This window comes from Phyllobates terribilis, unplaced genomic scaffold, assembly GCF_046119375.1.
Source record: "Phyllobates terribilis strain yellow unplaced genomic scaffold, ASM4611937v1 Scaffold_3__8_contigs__length_932513732, whole genome shotgun sequence".
In the NCBI taxonomy this organism is placed as follows: domain Eukaryota; kingdom Metazoa; phylum Chordata; class Amphibia; order Anura; family Dendrobatidae; genus Phyllobates; species Phyllobates terribilis.
In genome coordinates this window covers 851,193,253-851,214,115 of record NW_027362763.1, presented here as the reverse complement: position 1 = coordinate 851,214,115, position 20,863 = coordinate 851,193,253, and positions in this window count along the sequence as shown.

The following is a 20,863-nucleotide window of genomic DNA, read 5'->3' as shown; positions in this document are numbered from 1 at the left end:
CCCCGGAACACCAACACAACGGAAGTTGCCAGTACAACTGTTAGGTCTTCCCGAGTAGTGTTGAGCCACCCCCGTAGTGTTCGAGTTCGGTTCGGTTCATCGAACACCCGTGTGTTCGCCAAACTGTTCGTCGAACTGTTCGTCGAACACCTTCGAACACCGTTAAAACCAATGGCAGGCAAACAAAAACACATAGAAACACATAGAAAACACCTTCAAAGGTGTCCAAAAGCTGACAAACTGCTCAGAAGACATAACTAACACATGGAAAAGTGACAAGTACATATAGTCATGCGAAAAGAAAAGAGGTGGAGGAGTAAAAGGAGGGGGAGACACAGATATAGGCATGTCATGCCCTTCTAAAATCCAAAAAGTGAGAAGCCGACACGGCCAGTCCGCTCCTGCCCGTGCCACCTCCGTGTCGCCGGGTTTCTGCCAGAGCCGCGGTGAACCCTGACGGCAAGCCCCTCTCTCCCAATACTGGTGCCTGTCCGCTGGTGGGTCGAGCGAGCCCCCCTGTGGTGGAGGCAGCTCTAAGCTTTTTAATTTAAATTGTCTCTCTAATTTGAATGAATACACTTTAAATCCATTTACAAGGCTCTATTGGAGGGCAAGTCTCATACCAGCAGCCGCGTAATTCCAGCTCCAGTAGCGTCCACTAAAGCTACTGCAGTTAAAAAGCTTTTATAAGGATCGAGCTCGGCTGTCCACCGCAAGGCATCCGACTGCCAGTCCCAGCCCCTATGCCTTGGGGTGCCTCCTGATGCTCTTCACTGAGTATCCCGTGGTCCCGAAGCATTTCCTTTGAAAAAATTAAGTGTCCAAACTACAGGTGGTGTAGCTTGCTTAACAGCCAGGATAATCCGCTGACTAGCAGACACTGCTACTAGGCACAAAGTATTTCCTGGGCTAGATGCAGTTAAAAATTTGTAATTAGATACTCTAGTTGGATGCTGAGAAAGCATTCCATAGAGTCTCCTGGCATGCCATATATTATTCTCTTAAAAAGTTTGGGGTAGGGGTCTAGGGTACCCTTTTATAGCCAAAATCACGGCCCTGTATCGCAATACGTCACCTAGGCTGAAGATAGATGGAACTGTAGCACCCTGAGGGCTCGGTTGCTACAGAGGTATTGCACCTCACCCAGAGGTGTGATATCTCACTCTCAGGTAAGGATGGAGTGTGGATCAGGACCCGACACCTGCATGCATTACACCACATTGCCGTGGGGCAGGGCGACCAATATGCCCCTGAGATGGGCACGACAGTCCCTGTCCCTGGCTGGAGTGGGGGGAGGGAACACTGAGGAAGGGGAACCCTGTAGTGCAGGAGCAGGGAGGAAGCAGTTCCTGGGTGCATTGAGAAGGGAGTATAAAAGGTGGGCACCATCTTAGTTCAGTGCAGAGAAGTCTGAGCAGAAGTGACAGGAAGCAGGGACTCTGCATGAGCTCTGCTCCGGAGGCGGGCCTAGTAACAGAGGCCCAGGCCTGGAAAAGGGAGAAGGAAGGAAGAGGAGCGGAGAAGGCTCCAGGAACGAGAAACGAAGGGATCCCAGGGGTGCGGACGGGCGAGTCGCCACCGCACGCCTGAATCCACCTGCGTGGAGGGGTCAGGCCAAGGGGGGAGACCGGTCCCCGAAACTAGTGGAGGCGGGAAACGACCCTCAGCTAGAAACCGGAGGCTGTGACATTTTATGTGGCGCAACCCCTCGCTACACCCGCTAGGAAGGCACCACATAGGATCAGGGAAACTGGCGCCAAGTTTACCAAGAGGAGGCCCGAGGCAGCCGGACAGAAGGGTTGGTAAGAAAGGCCAGACAAAGGACAAACAAAGGGGGTCCTGTGAAGCGCTCCAAAGTTATCTGGGAGTTGTCTGAGCCCCTCACCTGGTGAGCACAGTACGACGTGGGCAGCCGTTACCTGCAGAAGTGGTCTGGATAATAAGAACTGTGAGTAAAGGCCCTGGACTGCATCACTGACTCCGTGTCGTTACTGCTGCTGCCCTGCACCATCACCCCCATCCTCCGCATACACTGCCCTGAGGCTATACTCCTCCCGTGGGGAGTTATGCTACGCTCTGCTGCACCCACAACACCAGCCTCAGCGGTCCGCCCTGCAGAGGCGGTTCACTCTGACCGCAATCCACGGGTGGCGTAGTCGGACATTTAAACATCAAAACCACATAAATAGTTCCGCGACTGGTTTGACCGCCCTGAGCCACGGAACCGGGTCGCCGCCACGAAGACTACAACCACCAGCATCCACCAAAAAGGGTCCGGCTCCGCGTGTCCCAAGGCCCAGGGGGCGCGTCAGAACATTTTCATCACCTTTCATAATCACCAATGGGACAAGGCAGGGATGTCCTCTGTCCCCTCTCTTATACATCCTAGTGACGGAGCACCTGCTCTCATCAATTCGCCATAACCGAAATATTAGGTGGATTGAGGTGGGAGGCACCGAGTACAAGTGCTCTCTATTTGCTGATGATGTCCTAGTATATATCACTCAATCACATATATCCATCCCTGTTGTTATGGCTGAAATAGATCACTTTGTTACATGGTCAAATTTTAAAATAAATGCAGCGAAATCTGAGGCCCTCGATGTCTCCCTCCCCAAATCCATACAGGATTCCATCAAGTCCAACTTTCCCTTTGCCTGGCCCTCACAGGGTATCAAATACTTAGGAATTCCTATTCATAGAGACCTCTCCCATCTATGTTATCTTAATTTTGGGCCCTTTATTGAACAACTCCATACAGACCACGGTTGGCAAGTTAGAACTGTAAGATTCACTACGTGAACCACTGGTGTTTTGTGGAAAAGCACATGTACACTGTTTTCCAAATTATTATGCAAAAAGTGTTTAGGAGTGATACGGGAAGAATTTGTTTGTTTGTCAGTTAAACTCATTGATGGTGATGTGTGTCAGGGCTCTTTATATCACTGTAAGCAATTGCAGACACCTGTGCTAATTAGTTTGGCAGGTGTGTCCAATGAAAGGCAAGACTACTTAAGAAGGCTGTCTCACATTATTAAGCAGCCTTCATTTTCTGCCTAAATGGGAAAGAAAAAGGATGTGTCGGCTGCTGAGAAGCAACAAATTGTGGAGTGTTTAGGTCAAGGCATGACTACAATCAACATTGTGCGAAGATCAGGATGAAGTGTCTTGGCAATCAAGAAGTATGTAGCTGATTCACAGTACACACGTGTGCGTGCTGATAAGGGCAAATTGAGGACTCTTTCCTACAGGCAATTACGTCAGGTTAAAAGAGCAGCGGCAAAAAAGCCTTGTCAAAGCAGCAGACAAGTTTTGGAAGCTGCTGGTGCCTCCAACGTCCCCCGAACAACAAGATGCAGGGTCCTTCAGAGGTTTGCAGCTGTGCATACGCCATCCTGTCGACCTCCTCTATCCACTTCACACAAGCAGAAACGGCTCCAGTGGGCCAAACATTACATGAAGACTGATTTCAAAACTGTTTTGTTCACGGATGAGTGCCGTGCAACGCTCGATGGTCCAGATGGATGGAGTGGAGGATGGCTGGTTGATGGACACCCCACGCAAACACGGCTACAGCGCCAACAAGGAGGAGGTGGAGTAATGTTTTGGGCTGGAATCATGGGGAGAGAGATTGTCGGCCCCTTTAGGATCCCTGAAGGGGTAAAGATGAACTCCATAATGTATGTGGAGTTTCTCAAACAGCACTTCCTGCCATGGTTCAAGAGGAAGAACCGTGTATTCCACAGCAAGATCATTTTTATGCATCATAATGCACCTTCTCATGCTGCACATAACACATCTGTATCTCTGGCTGATATGGGCATAAAAGGGGACAAACTTATGGTGTGACCCCCATGCTCCCCTGACCTCTACCCCATTCAGAACCTCTGGAGCATCATCAAAAGGAGTGTCTATGATGGCGGGAGGCAGTTCACATCTAAGCAACAGCTCTGGGAGGGTATTCTGTCCTCATGCAAAACAATTGAAGCAGAAACCATCCAAAACCTGACAAATTCAATGGACGAGAGAGTTCAGAAGCTCCTTTCGAACAAGGGGTCCTATGTGCAAATGTAACATCACCTAGAATAAAGTTTTGAGTTGAAAACTGTTTGATTTCAGTTTCTAATAACCTGCTAATGCTTATAATTTCAAAAATGACCATTTTTTTGGTCTTTATTAAAATGAAAAGGTTGATCGAAGAGTGTGGGGGATCTAAGAGTGTGGCAACCCAGTAGTCAGGATTACTTCGAATTCTAACAATCTGAGGGTCATGTTGAAGGTAGTGCAGCAAGAAGGCACTTATATGTCTTGCGCATCTCGGAGCCCAAAAATTATTTTCCGGGCTAGATGCAGCTAAAAATTATTATTGATTTTAAATCTGGTGGAGCTTAGTATAGATGGCCTAATAGAATCAGTACTGCACACTGCTACAAAGCCCAAATTATTTTCCAGCCAAGATACAGATAAACATGATTAGTAATTTTAAATCTGGTGGAGCTTAGAATAGATGGCCTAATAGAATCAGTACTGCACACTGCTACAAAGCCCAAATAATTTTCCAGCCAAGATACAGATAAACATGATTAGTAATTTGAAAGCTTAAAATGGTTGGTGAGGTGATTTTAACCAATCATCAAGCTTTTACTCTCCCCAGGATGACACAGGGGTAGAAAAGTCGTTTCGGATCCATGATTTGTTCATCTTTATAAACGTGAGTCTGTCTACATTATCAGTGGAGAGCCGCGTGCGCTTATCTGTCAGCACACCACCAGCAGCGCTGAACACATGTTCAGACAGAACGCTGGCTGCGGGGCATGACAAGATCTCCAAGGCGTAAGTGGCTAGCTCCGGCCATTTATCCAGATTGGAAGCCCAAAAAGAGCAAGGGTCCAGTGACACAGTCATGGATTCAATGTTTACTTGGAGATACTCCTGTACCATCGTCTCTAGGTGTTGACTATGTATCAGACTTCTTGTCTCCTGTGGCCTTGCAAAGGATGGGCTAAAAAAGTGGTGAAATGATTCCGCAAAATTGATGTTACCAGCAGATACTGTGTTTCTGTTACGGTTTGAGTGCTGAACACTCGACGGTCCCACGGTTGGCAAGTTGGAACTGTGAGATTCAGTACGTGCACCACTGGTGTTTTGCGGAAAAGCACATGTAAGATTCTGCAACAGTCTCTGCTGATACTCCTGCATGCGTGCATCCCTTTCTATTGCAGGAATAATTTCTGCAAATTTACTTTTGTACCGGGGATCTAACAGTGTGGCAACCCAGTAGTCAGGATTATTTCTAATTCTCACAAATCGAGGGTCATGTTGCAGGTAGTGCAGCAAGAAGGCACTCATGTGTGTTGCACATCCAGGAGCACCAAGTCCCTGTTGTGTTGGTGGCGAGGTAACAATCATGCTTCCTTCCTCTGTCCTCTCCCCCCAACCTCGCACAACAGAAATGTGATCAAGGTCTCCCTCATCTGATGAGTCTTCCATCAGTTCGTCCTCCACTTCTTCCTGGGCTCCTGCACCTTCCTCACTAGTTTGGCTGCTACCATGCGCCCTGGTAAAACCATCTCCCCCACCCTCACATGTCTGCCGCCTTGGTGCTGCCGACCGTCTGGACCTTGCAGATGTTAGCCCTTCCTCATACAACTCCTCCTCCTCTACTTCCTCCACCTCCTCTTGTGCCACCACCTGACTCCGAATTCTGTTTAACATGTGCTCCAGCATCTAAATCACCGGAATAGTCATGCTGATAATGGCATCGTCAGCACTAAACATCTTCGTCGCCATTTCAAAACTGTGCAGAAGGGTGCATAGGTCCCTGATCTGAGACCACTCCTCCAGCGTGATTTGCCCCACCTCTGGATCTCGTTGGCCCAGGCTATACGTCAGAACGTATTGCACCAGTGCTTGTCGGTGCTGCCACAGTCGCTGCAACATGTGCAGAGTTGAATTCCACCGGGTAGGCACATTGCATTTTAGCCGGTGAAGTGGCAGGCCCAACGACTTCTGTAGAGATGTAAGTCGCTGAGCTGCGGGATGCGAACGGCGGAAGTGAGCACACAGCGACCGTGCCCTCTGCAGAAGGCCATCTAGTCCGGGATAGTGGGCTAAAAATTGCTGGACAACCAGGTTCAACACATGAGCCATGCAAGGCACGTGTGTGACATTGCCCCGGCGAAGGGCCGCACCCAGGTTTGCAGCATTGTCGCACACGGCCTTCCCTGGTTTCAGGTCCAGTGGAGACAACCATTCATGAAATTGGTTCTCCAGAGCTGACCACAACTCCTCAGCTGTGTGACTCACATTTCCCAGACATTTCAAAGTAAAAACCACCTGATTACGTTGAGCCCTACTGCCAGCATAGTAAGGAGGTGTGCAGGATCCCTTCTGCGCAGTTAGAAAGCTTGTGGCATGACCAGACAGGCTTTCGGTGCAGGTGGAGGACCGAGAGGAGGTTGAGGAGGCAGAAGCAGTGGAGGAACTTTGAGATAAAGAGGATTGACGCACAACTCGTGGGGACGGCAAGACTTGGACAGCAGCCCCTTGTCCTGCTGTCACCATAGTTACCCAGTGCCCAGTCACCGACATGTAACGCCCCTGTCCATGCCTACTCGTCCAAGTGTCTGTGGTGAAATGCACCCTGTCACACACAGAGTTTCTCAAAGAAGCGGTGATGTTGTGTGCGACATGCTGGTGGAGCGCAGGCACACCTTTCTTTGAGAAGTAGTGCCGACTGGGCATCTGGTACTGGGGCACTGCGACGGACATAAGGTCTCGAAAATCCTCTGTGTCCACCAGGCGGAAAGGCAGCATTTCTGTAGCCAAGAGCTTGCAGATGGTGAATTTGAACCTCTTAGCTTTCTCATGGCTAGGAGGAAATGGTCTTTTACTTGTCCACATCTGAGGGACCGAGGGCTGGCTATTGTGCTTAGACGGGGTTCATAAGGGTGTCCCCGGCAAACTGCCAGTCTGTGAGGAAGATGCAGGCGGACATGTTAGGTTGCCTTGATCCAAAGGTGGTGCTATCGATGTCGGACAGCGCTCAACACCAACTGGTGTTACCACCTCCAAAGAAAATGATGACCTGCCAATCACGCTGGCTGTTGCGGGTAAAGAGGTGGCAGGTCTGCGCCCCAAAACAGGTGTGATTGCTGTCCCCCCAGTCACAGAGGATGAAGAGGCCGCGGATGCACAAGATATGGCAGACAGTGGTTGGCCCGGCCGGCTAGGCCGCATTGTAGCACAGTGAGCTTCCCACTGCAACTTATGCTTCATGTCCATGTGCCGGTTCATGCATGAAGTACTCAAACTATGTTTTTTTTGGCCTCTACTTAGCTTTTGCTGACAAATGTTACAGATAACACGAGTTGGGTCATCTTTATCGATCTGAAAAAATGCCCAGGCTATGCAAGGCTTAGCACCCATGCGACCTGAAGAGCCACCACGACTTGTGGTGAGAGGCAGAGTTGTGTTTGAGGATGCAGTTGTTGACTTGCTTCCAGTACTACGTCTCTGTACAGGAAGGCGCAACCTGACCTCGTCGTCACTAGCATTCTCCTCCACCTCCTCTGCTGACCTCATCTCTTGGCTGACTGTGGGTTGACAGTAAGTGGGATCTCCAACCTCATCATCATCACCCTGTGCGTTATCACACCCGTCGTCCTCAGAGCCAACCTGTTCCTGCCCTGACAAAAAACTAAAGTTGTCGCTCCAATCAGGTATTTGAGACTCATCATCGTCTTTCTCATTGTCTCCACCAACAGGAGTTACAGTTTGAGAATGAGGGTCTACATTATGGTCAGAACCTTCAGCGTCTGGTCCTGGATCTGACTCATAAAGATTCTGGGCATCAGTGCAGATCATTTCCTCGTCTGGATTCACAGAAGCGCTGTAGCCGACCTCTGATTCCCAGGCTATAGTATGAGTAAACAGCTCTGCAGACTCAACTGTCTGTTCTACCTCATACTCAGACGGGCAGCTGGAGATTTGGGAGCTGTGAGGAAGCAAGTGCGATTGGGGTGACACCTTTGAGGACTGGAGTATTTGTGATGTTGAAGTTGATGTGGAGGAGAGCCCACTTAAAGGAACACTTGATATCCATTGAAGCACCTGCTGTTTTTGTGCCTCATCTGGAATTTGTAGCGATTGGCGTGGCCGTAAGAAAGGGATCTTATCACATTGTCCGCTAAAAGAAGTAGACATTTTAGTTTGGCTGGAAGATGGTCTTTCTTCTGCAGATGTTACTGTTGCTTTAACACCTACCCCACGGACACAACCTTTTTTCCCCTTCCCAACACGCCTATTCCCCTTTTCACCAGCAGCAGGCCTTTTTCCACTCATTTTGGTGGTTAACTAATTCACAACTCTGGAGTTGTTTGCACAAAAAAACAATGGATGGGAACCAAGCAAAGCTGAGTGGCCAAACTGTGGTATTAGGCCAAAACTATTGGCTGGGTTAGATGCAGAAAAAAATTATATTCAATTTGCAACCTGATGGAGGTCAGTATAGATGGACTAATAGAACAAGTCCCACACACTGCTAAAAGCCCAAATATTTTTTCAGAGGTAGATGCAGAAAAAAATTATATTCAGTTTGCAACCTGATGGAGGTCAGTATAGATGGACTAATAGAACAAGTCCCACACACTACTAGAAGGCCAAATATTTTTTCAGAGCTAGATGCAGGTAAAAATTATTTTTAATTTGCAACCTGTTGGAGTTCAGTATAGATGGACTAATAAAACAAGTCCCACACACTGCTAGAAGCCCAAATATTTTTTCAGAGGCAGATGCAGATAAAAATTTTATTCAGTTTGCAACCTGATGGAGGTCAGTATAGATGGACTAGTAGAACAAGTCCCACACACTGCTAGAAGGCCAAATATTTTTTTAGAGCTAGATGCAGAAAAACATTATTTTTAATTTGCAACCTGATGGAGGTCAGTATAGATGGACTAGTAGAACAAGTCCCACACACTGCTAGAAGGACAAATATTTTTTCAGAGCTAGATGCAGAAAAAAAATTATTTTGAATTTGCAACCTGATGAAGGTCAGTATAGATGGACTAGTAGAACAAGTCCCACACACTGCTAGAAGGACAAATATTTTTTCAGAGCTAGATGCAGATAAAAATTATTTTTAATTTGCAACCTGGTGGAGGTCAGTATAGATGGACTAGTAGAACAAGTCCCACACATTGCTAGAAGGACAAATATTTTTTCAGAGCTAGATGCAGAAAAAAATTATATTCAATTTGCAACCTGATGGAGGTCAGTATAGATGGACTAATAGAACAAGTCCCACACACTGCTAGAAGGCCAAATATTTTTTCAGAGCTAGATGCAGACAAAAAATTATTTTGAATTTGCAACCTGATGGAGGTCAGTATAGATGGACTAATAGAACAAGTCCCACACACAGTTAGAAGGACAAATATTTTTTCAGAGCTAGATGCAGAAAAAAATTATATTCAATTTGCAACCTGATGGAGGTCAGTATAGATGGACTAATAGAACAAGTCCCACACACTGCTAGAAGGCCAAATATTTTTTCAGAGCTAGATGCAGACAAAAAAATATTTTTAATTTGCAACCTGATGGAGGTCAGTATAGATGGACTAATAGATCAAGTCCCACACACTGCTAGAAGCCCAAATATTTTTTCAGAGGTAGATGCAGAAAAAAATTATATTCAGTTTGCAACCTGATGGAGGTCAGTATAGATGGACTAGTAGAACAAGTCCCACACACTGCTAGAAGGACAAATATTTTTTCAGAGCTAGATGCAGATAAAAATGATTTTTAATTTGCAACCTGATGGAGGTCAGTATAGATGGACTAATAGACCAAGTCCCACACACTGCTAGAAGAACAAATATTTTTTCAGAGCTAGATGCAGAAAAGAAATTATTTTGAATTTGCAACCTGATGGAGGTCAGTATAGATGGACTAGTAGAACAAGTCCCACACACTGCTAGAAGGACAAATATTTTTTCAGAGCTAGATGCAGAAAAAAATTATATTCAATTTGCAACCTGATGGAGGTCAGTATAGATGGACTAATAGAACAAGTCCCACACACTGCTAGAAGGCCAAATATTTTTTCAGAGCTAGATGCAGACAAAAAATTATTTTTAATTTGCAACCTGATGGAGGTCAGTATAGATGGACTAATAGAACAAGTCCCACACACTGCTAGAAGGCCAAATATTTTTTCAGAGCTAGATGCAGATAAAAATTATTTTTAATTTGCAACCTGATGGAGGTCAGTATAGATGGACTAATAAAACAAGTCCCACACACTGCTAGAAGCCCAAATATTTTTTCAGAGGTAGATGCAGAAAAAAATTATATTCAGTTTGCAACCTGATGGAGGTCAGTATAGATGGATTAGTAGAACAAGTTCCACACACTGCTAGAAGGACAACTATTTTTTCAGAGCTAGATGCAGATAAAAATTATTTTTAATTTGCAACCTGATGGAGGTCAGTATAGATGGACTAGTAGAACAAGTCCCACACACTGCTAGAAGGACAAATATTTTTTCAGAGCTAGATGCAGAAAAAAATTATATTCAATTTGCAACCTGATGGAGGTCAGTATAGATGGACTAATAGATCAAGTCCCACACACTGCTAGAAGGCCAAATATTTTTTCAGAGCTAGATGCAGACAAAAAATTATTTTTAATTTGCAACCTGATGGAGGTCAGTATAGATGGACTAATAGAACAAGTCCCACACACTGCTAGAAGGCCAAATATTTTTTCAGAGCTAGATGCAGATAAAAATTATTTTTAATTTGCAACCTTATGGAGGTCAGTATAGATGGACTAATAAAACAAGTCCCACACACTGCTAGAAGCCCAAATATTTTTTCAGAGGTAGATGCAGAAAAAAATTATATTCAGTTTGCAACCTGATGGAGGTCAGTATAGATGGATTAGTAGAACAAGTTCCACACACTGCTAGAAGGACAAATATTTTTTCAGAGCTAGATGCAGATAAAAATTATTTTTAATTTGCAACCTGATGGAGGTCAGTATAGATGGACTAGTAGAACAAGTCCCACACACTGCTAGAAGGACAAATATTTTTTCAGAGCTAGATGCAGAAAAAAATTATATTCAATTTGCAACCTGATGGAGGTCAGTATAGATGGACTAATAGATCAAGTCCCACACACTGCTAGAAGGCCAAATATTTTTTCAGAGCTAGATGCAGACAAAAAATTATTTTTAATTTGCAACCTGATGGAGGTCAGTATAGATGGACTAATAGAACAAGTCCCACACACTGCTAGAAGGCTAAATATTTTTTCAGAGCTAGATGCAGATAAAAAATATTTTTAATTTGCAACCTGATGGAGGTCAGTATAGATGGACTAATAGAACAAGTCCCACACACTGCTAGAAGCCCAAATATTTTTTCAGAGCTTGATGCAGATAAAAATTATTTTTAATTTGCAACCTGATGGAGGTCAGTATAGATGGACTAATAGAACAAGTCCCACACACTGCTAGAAGGCCAAATATTTTTTCAGAGGTAGATGCAGACGAAAAAATATTTTTAATTTGCAACCTGATGGAGGTCAGTATAGATGGACTAATAGACCAAGTTCGACACACTGCTAGAAGGCCAAATATTTTTTCAGAGCTAGATGCAGACAAAAAAATATTTTTAATTTGCAACCTGATGGAGGTCCGTATAGATGGACTAATAGAACAAGTACCACACACTGCTAGAAGCCCAAATATTTTTTCAGAGCTAGATGCAGAAAAAAAAATTATTTTGAATTTGCAACCTGATGGAGGTCAGTATAGATGGACTAGTAGAACAAGTCCCACACACTGCTAGAAGGACAAATATTTTTTCAGAGCTAGATGGAGAAAAAAATTATATTCAATTTGCAACCTTATGGAGGTCAGTATAGATGGACTAATAGAATGATGCTATGCCCAAAAGGTTTTACTTCACTAGGTGCAGTAAAAAAATTGGTATTCTATACACAGGTGGTGTGTCTTGCAACACAGATAGACTACTCCACTGACTAACACACTCTGCAATAGGCCAAAAAGGATTAGCTTTGCTAGATTCAGCCAAATGCTGTGAGCAAAACTTGCACAGCGCTGGCACAGACCTGCCTGGCAAAAACTGATAGGAACTGATGTAACTTAGTCCTGAAAAGGACTGCAATTACAATTAGTCTTTACTCCCACAACCTATCTATTTAAGAGCACAGACCAACCTGATAAAAGTCGTAGGAAATGCTGTAACCTAGTCCTTAAAAGGACTGCAATCACAACTATTCCCTACTCTCAAGCTATCTGTAGATTTGTGCGAAAATTGGCTTGAAATTAACAAGGTATAGCGCACACAGCAACAGCGGTGCCGTCTAACACGCAGCTGCAGCAGTGAGAAAATGGTGGCGATGGGGAAAATGGCTGGGTCTTATAGGGCAAGGACATGTGACATACACTGCCAATGACACATGCCCATGATTGTGTGAAAAAAAGCACTTCGCTCCGTGTGTGCGCTGCTGATAGGCTGACAGATTGCACCTCCCCACTGTAAATGCGGGAAAGAGAAAAAAAAATGGAGATCTTCATTATTCCTGCAGAGATCCATCCCCTGCCCCTCCCCCCGCCCCGCTGTACACTCAAACTGCGTATTAACATTAATTTTCATCATTACTGAGAAAAAATCCAGTTATGATTTTGGTGCACGAACAGTTATCGAACATAACCTCGAACAGCCGAATTTTTCTCAAATCGTTCGTGTTCGCCGAACGGCTCGAACACCGCCCAAAACAGCTCGAATTTGAGATTGGCGAACAGTTCGAGTCGAACAACGCTCATCTCTATTCCCGAGTCTGATTCTTTTTTAAAGACTGTTTAGATAACCCCAAAAAGGCCATTTGCAACATCTGCCAGGCCAGCATCAGGAAGAGCACCAAAACTACCAGCCTGACCACCACCAGCATGCTCAGGCACATGACAGCAAAGCACCTGACAAGCTAGGCCAAAGAACAAAGTCCAGAAACAGTGTCAGCGGGTGACACCACTGCCTCTTCCGCTATTGTGCATGCATATCAATCACCTGTCCATGGCGCATGTAAAGATGCCTCCCGCCCTGCACCTTTCATTGCAGACTTGCAACCATCACCGTCCACGTCCTTGTCCCTTTGCAGCATTCAATTGTCCCTACCACAGTTCTTGGAATGCAAGTGCAAGTATGCAGCCAGCAACCCACACACACACAGGCCGCAATACTAAAATGCCACATTTCTGGACTGCTTGCACTTGAAATGTTGCCTTTTAGGCTCGTGGAGGCAGAAGCTTTACAAAACCTCATGGCGGTGGCGAGCAGGTGACCATACTCAGTCCCCAGCCGCCGCTATTTCTCCCGGTATCGTCTCCGCCTTCCATAAGCGCGGGTCCCAGAAAATTACCCATGCCCTCCCCAGTACACTTACTGGGAAGGACCGCCTAACCACAAACATGTGGACAAGTGAATGTGGCCAGGGACGGTACAGAGCCAGTCCATAGAAAAAAAAAAAAAACAGCCATAGAGTGTCCAGGAACCTTCCCACACACTTTTTTTTAGCCAGGGCTGCTTCTCGGCAGGGTTGGAGGGGCCCATCAGAGAACCGGAGACTCCTCCGGTGGGCCCTGACTTCATAGTGCCGAGGTGAGGTCTTGATGATTATAGAGGCCACCATCTGCTTAGTTTTCTGTTACTTGGACTGCAAGCGCAACTTTGCAGCCAGCCATCCACCCACCCACCCACAGGCCGCAATACTAAACTGTCACATTTCTGGACTTCTTGCAAATGTTGCCTTTTAGGTTCGTGGAGGCGGAACCTTTCCACAACCTCAGGGCGGCGGCCGGGTGTCCATACTCGGTCCCCAGCCGCCACTATTTCTCCCGGTATTGTCTCCGCCTTCCACAAGTGCGAATCCCAGAACATTACATGTGCCCTCCCCAGTGAACTTAAGTGTGAAGGACTGCCTACCCACAAACACGTGGACAAGTGAATGTGGCCAGGAACGGTTCATCTCACTGACGCATTCCTTGGGGTTAATATTGTGGAAGCTGGGACCCAGTGGGACACTGGGACGGAACACGTCCACCCGACGATTGCGGGCTCTGGGTCAATCAGGGTTATCCCTACATTCTACAGCTCCTGCACCACCTCATCCTCCTCGTCTTCAGCCTCCATCTCCATGACTTGATTAACTTTTTCAGGACATATTCCAGATTATTTACTTAAACTTTGTGTGTGGCAATAACAATAAGCAGGACAAACCGCACAATGTTGCAGAGTTGTTGAAAGCTGTATCAGAGAACCTAGTGTCAGCTCTGAAGCTAGGCAAGCTCGCACATGTACCATTCCTGGCCCATGTGCTCAACTTAAAGGTTCTGCAGTTTCTCAAAATGTACACGGATCTGCCAGAGCTGCTTGTGAAAGTACGCCACGTGTGTGCCCATTTAAGAAAGTCAGCTACAGCTTCCTTTACCCTGGCAGGGCTTCAGCAGCATTTGCAGCTTCCAGCTCACTGACTGGTGTGCGATGTGACTACACGTTGGAAATCAACGTTGCAGATGTTTGGAATGATTTTGAGCAGCAGAGAGCAGTTGTTGAGTACCAGCTTCAACACGTCCGTCGGCATTCAGGTCAGCCTCCGCACATAAGAGCTGATGAGTGGGCATGGATGTCTGACATCTGTGCCCTCCTCCAAAACTTTGAGGACTCCACCAAGATGGTGGGCGGCGATGATGCCATAATTAGCGTCACCATCCTGCTTCTCTGTCTACTGAAATGCATGCTACTCATAATTAAAGAGGAGGCATTGCAGGCGGAGCAAGGAACTGTACAGGGTGATGCTACCCAGCCCAGCCTCATCTCAGCACGGATTGGGTGATAATGAGGAGGAGGAGGAAGAGAACATAGACGGTAATACTCTTGGTGAGAACAGTGAAGTCTTGGCTGTTGGCATTCTGACACACAAGTCCGACTTTATGTTCCCCTGCCTTCACCGTGACCATCGCATTGTACGCATTTTGTGCATTACAGAAAACTGGCACGGCACGAGAGAATTCTTGGAGACAAAGGTGTGAGGTTCTGATTAAGGAGGATGTCTGTCTTAGATCAGTTGCAGAGCGGGGGGCACAGGAGGGGTGATACACAGAAATAAAGAAATGAGGGAAGAGATATAGGCCGGTGCAGAACTGTGCACAGCTTGGTGGGTGAGAGAGATGAGTTTGTATTGTATTCTGTAGTGATTGTTTAACTTAACCCGTGCAATGACTGGCACAGGGTAGAGGCATCGGTGAAGTGGCTTGATAGAAATACGACCCTGGCTGCTGCATTCAGAAGGGATTGGAGAGGAGACAATTTGTTTAGAGGGAGACCGATTAGAAGAGAGTTGTACTGGGGAATAAGAGTGAGAGTAAGAGTTTTTGCAGTATCAAAGGTGAGAAAAGGTCGACTTCTGGAGAAGTTTTTAAGGTTGCAGGTGATTTAAGCAAGTGAGTGATTTTCCAAGTTGAATAAAGGAAAGTTATGTGTCAATTATGACTCCAAGATAGCAGGCGTGCCGAGTGGAAGTTATGGTGGCAGCACCTAAAGGAAATTGCAAAGTCAGATATAGGTAGGTTAGTAGAGGGAGGAAACCGAAGGAGTTCATTTTTGGAGATATTAAGTTCAGGCTCTTGTTGAAGAATTATAACAAAAAAAAATTCCCATCTGACAACTCTGGTGGCTGAGGTCACAGTCAGACAGTTTATTATACAACCAAGGAGTACAAGCGAGGAAGACACAAACCAGATGCGGCAGAGGCAGGGGAATGCTGTCAAAGGTCTGGGACAGTTTTCTCAGGCTCTCCCAGCACCCAGGCCCTGATACACGAGGTACTCTGACAAGGAGGGAAAAGTTTTGGAAGATGCAAGCTGGACACGTGGCATGAACTGTCGTTGTATGCCTTGGAGGTCCTGGCCGCTAGCGTTTTGTCAGAGATAGCTTTTAGTGCCGCCGGGGGCATTATAGCTGATAAAACTGATAGGCGTATCCGCCTGTCAACTGAAAATGCTGACAGTCTGACTCTTATAAAAATGAACAAGGGCTGAATTGGGCCAGACTTCTCAACACCACCAGATGATAACATCAAACATAAACTCAAATTCAGTGGTTATTTTTTTAGGGGTCTATTCCCATGCACCCCTTCACACCCAGACATGGGTATATGACTCGCCCCCTGGGCCGTGGGGCACTCGGATCCGGGCAACAGGGCAATGATGGGGGTTGTAGTGGCAACCCGGTCTGTGGCTGAGGGTGGTCAGACCAAAGGCAGTCTTCTATATGTTTTGCAATGTCCGACTACGCCACCTGTGGATTACGGTCAGGGCTAACTGCCGCTGCAGTGCAGACCGCTGGGGCAGATGTAAAGGTGCAGCACTGAATAGTACAACTCCCCACGGGAGGAGTATGGTCCCAGGGCAATATGTAATGGATGATGGAGGGGATGATTCCGACGGCAATAGCCAGGAAACAGAGGCCTCTTAAACAGTTCAGGGTCTTCATTAGAACAGGTGAAACGACCCAAAAACAGGGCCGGCTAGGAGGGGACCTGGATGTCTGAGAACAAGTGGGAAGCTGGCCCTGATCAGGGTGAGGGTGTAGGCCTACCGTGCTCTCTGCACTCTCTCTGGCTATTTCCCTCCTTGTGGTGTAATAGCCCACGTTTCTGAGCTCACCGTGTCTTCTCACCCGTATGGCTGGCGACTTGGGTCCCTTTTTTACTCTTGGCCTGGTACGGCTTTGCTGGTCCCTTCTGCTGTGGCGGAACCTCCGGGCTTCTTAGGCCAGGGAACATACAATCCCCTGCAGACTGGTTATTTGCTGTAGGACTTGGAATCCTCACAGCCTCAGACACCGAAGTCTGGTAGATTAGTTTCTCTATCTGCCAGGACAGGGTCGCTTCGCCTCTTGTCCCTGGCTCGTGGCTCTCCTACTGCCACACGGCCTCTCAGGCTGCAACACAACTGTCTGTCCCTGCTCTGGGACACCTCTCAATCCAGAGACAGGTTGTCCAGTTCTTCTCTAACCCTGCCCCCAGTTCCAGCTTTTATAGGGGCAGCCTGCTCCCCCTACTGGCCTGGGACATGAGGTGCTGCATGCTAATGGTCCTTGACTAGAGAACCTCCCCCTTGCTCTCAGACACAGCTTTATTATATTTGTGGCATCCGGGACTAAACAAGAAACAAGAATAATATGCATGACCATACAACATTAGTAGACAAACGACACACAGGTTGAGTTCTTAAGGTTACAGTGTGGTCTGTGACTGGGTGTCCATATCACCAACACAACGGGGAGCCTTAACCAGGTGGGGGTCTGTCCTAGCCCCAAGTCCTTTACAGTCTTAGTTCATTCCTTGGTTAGGCTCCGAACGCAGTCCATACAAAGTCCCGGTTATTAAAAGTTCATAACCTTTGAGTCCGTACGGCAACTGTAAGAAACTGAAATACACAATTACTAATCATGCATATAACTTTGCAAACATTTCAACACTTGGTAACAGGGTTATTTACAGTTTTAGTGCACCCTATATTCTCCAGGGAGCGGGTATCTGCCCCTTTGTGCTCCTGGTTGACCTGCGTAACCCACTGTCTGGTGGTGGTCTAACCTGGTTTTCTTCACTACCATTTAGGGTACAGTCACTGGCTAGACTTACAGGCAGGGCAGGCATCTGTCTGCGGGTCCTCTGGCTTACCGCAGGCATGGCAGGCTCACTGTCAGCAGAGGGTTTATTCTCCTGGGCTGCTGGTACAGGCTCTTCTGCCTCTGGAACTGCTTGTTCTTCTTCACTTTCCTGCTCTGGTGTAGGTTGTTGCTGAGTTGGTTGCAGGAAATGCAGGATGGGTACCACTATGGCATCATTTATTCGAGTCCAGGACTGAGGGAACTCTCCGAGAACAGTGCTGATCATTTCTTCCTTGTCCTCTGCGGGTTCAAGGTCACTTTGATCCTCTTCTGCATTCCGTAGTTGCTCGGGGCACCTTTTTAGATGGTCTCTGGAGATGGTACTAGTGGTTTCTCCTCCATCCTTGGTGATCACGCACACCTTCGGGTTGTCTTGATCAGACTGCAGTACGGTGTAGGGTTCCCTTTCCCACTGGTCATCCAGCTTGTGTAGCCTTCTCTTTCGCTTCAGGACCAGCTCACCAGGTTCTAGGGGACCAACAGGGGCGTGTTGGTTGAAGAGTCTTTCTTGCCTTTCTCTCACCTGGGCCAGGCTCTTCTCCACACTCTCCTGTACCTTCTTGTACTGCAGTCGCCTTTCCGTATCCCAGTCCGCATCTGGGGAGGTGTCCTCGGGTATTAGGACTCCCATCTCCAGGTCTATGGGCAGCTTACCTGGTCTGGCTCGCATCAGGTAAGCCAGGGTGCAGTTTGTAGCATTCACCGGGATATGGTTGTATAAGTCTATCAGGTCCGGCAGTTTTTCTGGCCACAGGCTGCGTTCCTCCAGGGGCAACGTCTTCAGGAGATCAATGACTATATTGTTCATTTTCTCACACATCCCGTTGGTTTGTGGGTGGTAAGGCGTTGTCCGGATCTTCTTACAGCCATAGAGGTTGCAGAACTCTTGGAAGATTTCAGCCTCGAACGCTGGACACTGGTCTGTCAGGACTTGTTCCGGATACCCGTGTGGGCGGCAGAAGTATTGCTGGAAGGCTCTGGCCGCCGTTTGAGCTGTCAAGTCTTTTACAGGGACCACCACTAGAAATCGGGAATAGTGATCTACGATGGTCAGGGCATAAACTTATCCTGACCAGCTTGGAGCCAATTTGACATGGTCCAGAGCTACCAGCTCAAGAGGCTGCGTGGTGACGATGGGCCTCAAGGGTGTCTTCTGGCTGGTGCGGTCCTTCCTCCTTAGTTACAAGGGCCACAGTCTCTGCACCACTTCTCTACAGCCCCTCTCATGCCGACCCAAAAGAACCGGCCTCTTATCAGGAACTCCAGTTTCTTCCAGCCGAAGTGCCCCGCTCTGTCATGGTAAGCCTCCAGGACCATAGCTGCATCTCGCCTTGGGACCACGACTTGCCAGGTCAGCTCGTGCGTCCGGTGGTTGACGAGCCTTCTGCACAGCTTACCTTCTGTAGTGCACACGACCGGACAGACTGGCGTGTGCGTGTTTAGTAGTGATTCCACTGGACCGTGCCGGAGAGTGAATGCCTGGAGGGGCGTAACTAAGTATCCACCCGATTCGACCAGGGTCGCACGACGGCATACGACGCCAGTGCACCAAGGAGGAGCCGAGCAGAGGGACCAGGTGCTACTCCAGGATAGACCCCGCACATGGCTGTTGACCCACACAGGGGAATACAGGAACAGGCAGGTTAGACTGGCACACAGACTGCTGGGTATAGGCAGACACGGCTGGTATGCAGACTGGCAGATGCTGGTAAGCACGACTGGTATGCAGGCAGGGAGGTACTGGCAGGTACGACAGGTTGGAGCACCGAGTGGATAGGACCCAGTACAGACTGGGACTCAGGAACAGAACCGCAGATGCGGTGGACAAACAAAGCAGAGTGAGGCCGCCCAGATCGGCGAGCAAGAGCAGAACAAGACGAGACCGCCTGGAGCAGTGAGTGAGAGAAGAGCAGGACAAGGCTGCCTGGAGTGGTGAGCGAGAGAGGAGCAGGACGAGACAGCCGAAGCAACAAGCAAAGGGTCAGAGCAGAGCGAGACTGCCGAAGCAGCGAGCAAAGGGTCAGAGCAGAGCGAGACTGCCGGAGCAGCGAGCAAAGGGTCAGAGCAGAGCGAGACTGCCAGAGCAGCGAGCAAAGGGTCAGAGCAGAGCGAGACTGCCGGAGCAGCGAGCAAAGGGTCAGAGCAGAGCGAGACTGCCGGAGCAGCGAGCAAAGGGTCAGAGCAGAGCGAGACTGCCGGAGCAGCGAGCAAAGGGTCAGAGCAGAGCGAGACTGCCGGAGCAGCGAGCAAAGGGTCAGAGCAGAGCGAGACTGCCGGAGCAGCGAGCAAAGGGTCAGAGCAGAGCGAGACTGCCGGAGCAGCGAGCAAAGGGTCAGAGCAGAGCGAGACTGCCAGAGCAGCGAGCAAAGGGTCAGAGCAGAGCGAGACTGCCAGAGCAGCGAGCAAAGAGTCAGAGCAGAGCGAGACTGCCGGAGCAGCGAGCAAAGGGTCAGAGCAGAGCGGAAACCGCAGGAGCGGTGAGCAAGGCAGAGCAGAGCGGAAACCGCAGGAGCGGTGAGCGTGGCAGAGCAGAGCGGAAACCGGAGGAGCGGTGAACGAGGCAGAGCAGAGCGGAAACCGCAGGAGCAGTGAGCGAGGCAGAGCAGAGCGGAAACCGCAGGAGCGGTGAGCGAGGCAGAGCAGAGCGGAAACCGCAGGAGCGGTGAGCGAGGCAGAGCAGGCAAGAACCGCCGGAGTGGTGAGCAAGGCAGAGCAGAGGGGACAGGGCTCTGTTCACACGGAACAGACTGGAAGGGAAAGGCAGAACCAGGTACACAAAAGATACTTGCAATGAAGTAGCGAGTGGACACCAAACTCACAAACGGGAGTACAGGGACAACGAGTAGGAGATAGGTACGGGATCAGATTCTGCAGGAAAAGGGAAGGTACGGACATGGAGAAAAACAGGTAACAGGCTAGGAGAGTATTCAGACAAGAACAGACACAGCAGCAAGATACAGGAGCGAGTCTAGGTATGCGGCCCCTAGAAGGCGGAACAAACAGGCTAGGAGCGTGTTCAGATAGGAACAGGCAAGATACAGGAACGGGTCTAGGTATGCGGCCCCTAGAAGGCGGAAAGAACAGGCTAGGAGCGAGTTC